The following is a 6,438-nucleotide window of genomic DNA, read 5'->3' as shown; positions in this document are numbered from 1 at the left end:
TGAACTATGAGTGGCCGAGTCAGATCCAGATCCAGATCCAAACAAAGAAAAGATGATCCAGGGTCTAACCAGCACGTGGGTGAGCAGCAGCCCAGTGGTGAGCAACTGAAACAAAAGGACGCACCCCCTGAGAGTCAAGATACTCTACCTGATCAAGGGAAGGAAGTTGAAGGAGGACCTGTGGCTCAAGGATTGGACCTGGAAGCTGATCTCCAGGAGCTGCCTCAGGCAAAGGCCGGGGGTATAACTGAAGATGACCCTGAAGTCAAGGGGCCAAATATGCCCTTTTTAGAGCCCTTTAAAATGCCTGGTGAAGGACTACCCCAGATTTAAACAAGGACAAGCTGAAACATGTAAACTACTCTTATGTGAGGTACTTCACTGTTGAAATTCTCTCAATAAAGTTTTACAGACGTTCCACAAAAAAAAAAAAAAAAAAAAAAAGAGCAGAAGGAGGGCTTTCTTTTTCCACTGCCTTGGATCTTGTGGAGGCCTGCTGGAAGAGGACTCCTAAAACAAATGCGGCTGGAAGGCTGTGGTCCAAGGCCATTTTTGCTGGCTATAAGTGGGGTCTGTGGAACCACAGGGAACACGCAGCTCTTCTTAAAATTGAAGGTGTTTATGTTACAGATGAAACTGAATTCTATCCAGGCAAGACCTGTGTTTATGTGTACAAAGCAAAGAACAGCACAGTGACTCCTGGTGGCAAGCCGAATAAAACCAGAATAATCTGGGGAAAAGTAACTCATGCTCATGGTGTCAGTGGCATGGTTTGTGCCAAATTCCAAAGCAACCTTCCTGCTAAAGCCATCGGCCACAGAAGCAGTGCGATGCTGGGCCCCTCAAGGATTTAAACTTACTGAAAAGTAAATAAATAAAGGTGTAGATTTGTTCTCTTGTAAAAAAACAAAAAAGCAAAAAGAAACAAATGCAATTGATTTTTTTTTTAAAGATTTTATTTATTTATTCATGAGAGAGAGAGAGAGAGGCAGAGGGAGAAGCAGGCTCCCAAGGAGCAGAGAGCCCGATGCGGGACTCCATCCCAGGACCCTGGGATCATGACCTGAGCCGAAGGCAGACGCCCAACCACCTGAGCCACCCAGGCGCCCTACAATTGATTTTTTTTTTTTAAGATTTTATTTATTTATTTGAGAGAGAGAATGAGACAGAGAGAGAGAGCATGAGAGGGGGGAGGATCAGAGGGAGAAGCAGACTCCCTGCTGAGCAGGGAGCCCGATGTGGGACTCGATTCCGGGACTCCAGGATCATGACCTGAGCCGAAGGCAGTCGCTTAACCAACTGAGCCACCCAGGCGCCCCTGCAATTGATTTTTTAAAACCATTTTATGGAGGTATGATTGACATATGAAAAGCTACATATTTAATGTATATAACTTGATGAGTTTGGAATGTGCAATTAATTTTAATTACATGCTTTATTTGACTGGATAGGATTAAAAATTATTTCAACATGTGATTAATAAAAAAAATTATTGAGTATTTTACATTCTTTTTTGGGTACTCGTCTTTGAAATCTGGTGTATTTTACACTTATGTCACATTTAGATTCAGATGCTAAGAGTTCATCAGAAGTATTTGGGGGCGTCTGGGTGGCTCAGTTGGTTAAGTGTCTGCCTTCAGCTCAGGTCATGATCCCAGGATCCTGGGATCGAGTTCTGGGATTGAGCCCTGCGTGGCTCCTTGCTCAGTGGGGAGTCTGCTTCTCCCTCTCCCTCTGCCTGTCACTCCCCCTGCTTGTGCTCTCTTTCTCACTATCTCTCTCTCTATATATATGTCAAATGAATAAATAAAATCTTAAAAAAAAAAGAAATATTTGATCTGTGTTTGGACTCTGTAAAATTTACTATTCAAAAAGTAGATTCCCATACTCAGGTCGTTGTAAGGATACTTAAAAGTCTCCCAGTAGCTGAATCAGTTATTTTTATTTTTTTTTATTTTCTAATTTTTTTAAAAGATTTTATTTATTTATTCATGAGAGACAGAGAGAGAGAGGCAGAGGGAGAGGAGGCTCCCAAGGAGCAGAGAGCCCGATGAGGGACTCGATCCCAGGACCCTGGGATCATGACCTGAGCCGAAGGCAGACGCTTAACCATCTGAGCCACCCAGGCGTCCCTATTATTATTTTTTTAAGATTTTATTTATTTATTTATTTATTTATTTATTTGAGAGAGAGCATAGGAAGAGTGCGAGGGAGAAGCAGGCTCCCTGCTGAGCAGAGAGCTGGACATGGGGCTTGATCCCGGGACCCTGAGATCATGACCTGAGCTGAAGGCAGATGCTTAACTGACTGAGCCACCCAGGTGCCCCTCTTTCTCTTTTTTTGTTAAGGCTGAAGAGTACCCCATTGTATCCTATTGGGCTCTTCATCTGGTTGTTCATTTGTATCCTTTATAATAAACTGGTAACCATAAGTATAATTGTTTCATGAGTTCTGTGAGTCATTTTAGTGAACTATCAACCTGAACAGGGGTCTAACCTGAACCCCGAATGTATAGGCTGTCAGAATTAGGAACAGCCCCCAGGACTTGGGGCTAGCATCTGAAGAAGGGGCCATGTTGTGGGACTGAGGCCTTAAACCTGTGCAGTCTGCTGTTAACTCCAGGTAGTTAGTGTCAGAATTGAGTTGTTGTACACCCAGTTAGCATCAAGGAATGGCTATGTCGGAAAATGCAGGAAGCCTTTAAGACAGTAGCTTTATCTGCCTGACTGCAAGCACATGAGAGACCCCAAATGAGAACCATGTAGTGGAGCCCACGCAACCCCCATGATGGTGAGAGATGATAATAAAATGATTGTTGTTGTTTTAAGCAACTAAGTAATGGGACGACTTGTAAGGGGACAATGGTGACTAAGAGGTATCAGGGTGGGGATACTGGCATGACCAAAGGTGAAAAAGTGGGAAGGCAAAGGAAAGGTGGGGAGACCTCATCCACTATGGTTCTTGGGTTGAAGGCAACGGAAAGCTACTCTGGACTGAGAAAAAACAAAAATGTTCATGGGGAAAACACTGGCGAGGTCACAGAATCTAAGGAAAAGTTGATTCACTGGGGCTCAGAAAGGACAGGATCCAGGGCCACTCCAGGGCCCTCTAGGATCTTCTTTCTGGGGCACTGACGTCACAATAACAGACTCACCTGTTTGCAGGTATCTCTACACTCAGGCTTCCATCCCTGGAGGCGGGGAGTGGCTTGTTGGGGAAAAGGGAGTCCACCCAGTGACTCACAGCCCACCGCGACCACAAGAAATGGGGTAGAGGAAGTCTTCCTAAAAGAACAAGAAGTTGTGGGAGGTCAGCGAAAATGAAAATATATCCACTGTATTCATTAGGATTCGTTTCAGGGCGAATGACAGAGACCTAAAGCGACAACAAGGAGATCCAAGTTTATTTCACCGGTAATGCAAAACTCCGGAGGTGAGTAATTCCGGCTGCTATGTTCCTCTTATCTGTGAAGCCTCAGGGTCCAGCTCCTTCTTCATGTACCCAGAAGGAGCCCTCGCCGGCACGTTACGTTCCAAGCACAGGATGGAGAAGCATGGAGGAAACGGAGTGCGCGCACAGGGTCTCTTCAGGACGATCCTGGCACGCTTCCTCCTTCTTACGCCCCATCCCAGAACTTACTCACGTGACCACACCAGGCTGCAGCGCAGGCTGGGAGCTACAGGCCCTGCTAAAAAGTCGGTTACCCCGAAGGAAGAGAAGAGTGGATCCTAGAGGACAATGTTCAGGTCCTGCCGCATCCACCAGGTGCCATCCGGCTGCCTGGCACTCACACGCAGACGTCTTTCCACACGTGAAGTATTTTCAGATGCTCCCACCCACCGTAATTTAACCGTTACAATCTTATACTCAACCAAGAACACGCTCACCCGTCTTGGGGAGAGAAACGCAGAATCAGGTCCAGGGTACCGCAAAGGCTCCCTCTGGGGAGAGCCCTCTGCCTTCAGTCCCATCTTGAGTTCAGCAACCTGTGGATCAAACAGAAGTAGAACCAGCACCAACTCATCTTATATGGAATAATGAGGAACAGAAGGAGGAAAGAGATGGCAAAGGTTTAAAATAACAATAATATGATACAGCAAAAGCAAGGACAGGCAGGAAGACAGACACCATCCTCAGCCCCCATTTCCACAGGCACAAGCCTGTAGTTGACATTTATCACGTCCCCTTTCACTACCCTTTCCAACGTCCCCTTGCCTTTGGCCAGCATAAAAATTAGAGTCTTTTTTTTTTTTTTTTAAGATTTTATTTTATTTATTTGACAGAGAGAGACACAGCGAGAGAGGGAACACAAGCAGGGGGAGTGGGAGAGGGAGAAGCAGGCTTCCTGCAGAGCAGGGAGCCCAATGCGGGGCTCGATCCCAGGACCCCGGGATCATGCCCTGAGCCGAAGTCTGCTTAACGACTTAACGACTGAACCACCCAGGCGCCCCAAAATTAAGGTCTTTGCACAAAACTTCGTTACTGAAAGATCCGAGCCCTTTTAATCCAGCCCATGGAGGGATTCTGGCATCTTTTTAAACCTTGGTCCTGTATCCGTTATCTATTGCTAGGTAGTAAATCACTCCCAAACGTCAAGGCTTCAAACAAGAGACAGTGAGCAGGGTCACAGGGAATGACGGCAGCCACTTCCACATTATCCTGCGGATCTGGGGGAGACCCGCAGACGCACACTCCCAGGGCTACGGTGGGAGAATACTAAGTCAGCACGCAGAGAGAAACACTAAGAGGCTATCCTGTGTTCACTTCTTTTGTCTTCAAGCAGCATTCATAAAAAAGGCATCACAGGGACACTCACTTTGGTCAAAAATAAAAACTTGAAATGAGACTATAGAGAACCATCATATCGATTCCTACAAAGTAATTTGCAATTTACATTACGCTTAGCTTTTTGTTACACCATATACACATTTCACAGACACTGAATACATTTTGCGATTTATTTCACAACAATTAGCATCAAGAAGAATAATCTGGGTTTACCTAGACGACCCATGACTTTTTGAATGTCCCGCATTTGATTCTGATGCATCCTTGGAGTGATCATTCACTCAAAAAATATTTCGTGTCCATCTGCTATGTGTCATGAACATTAATAACATTAATTGATATTGGTAACAATGAAAGCTACTTGAAAACTTCTGATATTTTGCAGCTTAACAGACACATATTTATTGTCCTTAGGTTTTATTTTTAACTTTTTTTTTTTAAAGATTTTATTTATTTATTTGACAGAGAGATAGAGCCAGAGAGCACAAGCAGGGGGAATAGCAGAGGAAGAGGGAGAAGGAGGAGGAATACCCACACTGCAGTACTTGAAAGCGAATTCCCTTCATCATAAGATTTTGTTCATAATTGGGCGCCTGGGTGGCTCAGTTGGTTAAGCGACTGCCTTCAGCTCAGGTCATGATCCTGGAGTCCAGGGATCAAGTCCCACATCAGGCTCCCTGCTCAGCAGGGAGTCTGCTTCTCCCTCTGACCCTCCCCCTCTCATGTGCTCTCTCTCTCATTCTCTCTCTCAAATAAATAAATAAAATCTTTAAAAAAAAAAGATTTTGTTCATAATTACTTTAAGTTGCATCTCTAAGAGAAAGACTTAATAAAATGCCTATAAAGACATTTAGCATACCTACCACAATAATTCTTTAATATTGATGGGGCGCCTGGGTGGCTCAGTTGGTTGGGTGACTGCCTTCGGCTCAGGTCATGATCCTGGAGTCCCAGAATCGAGTCCCGCATCGGGATCGAGTCCCGCATCGGGATCGAGTCCCGCATCGGGCTCAAGTCTGCTTCTCCCTCTGACCCTCCCCCCTCATGCTCTCTCTCTCTATCTCATTCTCTCTCTCAAATAAATAAATAAAATCTTTAAAAAAAATAATTCTTTTAATATTGGAAATACCTAATTCACGGCCAAATTTCTGATTATCTCAAAAATAATTTTAAGCTTCCTTTAATGGAAAATTTCAAATGTACGCAAAAGCAGACAGAATAGTAGAGCGCATCTCCATATATACAGCATCTGATTTAGCAATGATCAATTTTTGAGTCATTTGGGGTCATCTACAACCACGCTCCCCCACCCTCATTATTTGGAAGCAAATTCCGTACATTACATGTGACATCTGTAAATATTTCACTATGTATTTCTAAAAGATAAGCTTCTTATAAACTTAACCATAATTCCACTGTCAACCTTAAAAAATGATGATTCCTTGGGGGCACCTGGGTGGCTCAGTCGTTAAGGGTCTGCCTTCGGCTCAGGTCATGATCCCAGGCTCCTGGGATCGAGCCCCGCATTGGGCTCCCTGCTCAGCTGGGAGTCTGCTTCTCCCTCTCCCTCTCCCCGTGCTTGTGTTCCCTCTTTCGCTGTGTCTCTCTCTGTCAAATAAATAAATAAAAATTAAAAAAAAATGATGATTC

The 6,438-nt window shown here is 44.6% G+C and overlaps 1 pseudogene; it reads left to right on the top strand.

The window, feature by feature from the left end:
- The first annotated feature begins 6 nt into the window (after positions 1–6).
- On the top strand, positions 7–333 carry LOC145719867 (P antigen family member 3 pseudogene; annotated as a pseudogene).
- The last annotated feature ends 6,105 nt before the right edge of the window (positions 334–6,438 follow it).

This window comes from Leptonychotes weddellii, unplaced genomic scaffold (genome assembly GCF_054177405.1).
Source record: "Leptonychotes weddellii isolate Sample4059 unplaced genomic scaffold, ASM5417740v2 HiC_scaffold_7867, whole genome shotgun sequence".
Lineage (NCBI taxonomy): Eukaryota > Metazoa > Chordata > Mammalia > Carnivora > Phocidae > Leptonychotes > Leptonychotes weddellii.
Note: the sequence above shows the minus strand (reverse complement) of the source record. Positions and strands in the feature narration are given on the sequence as shown.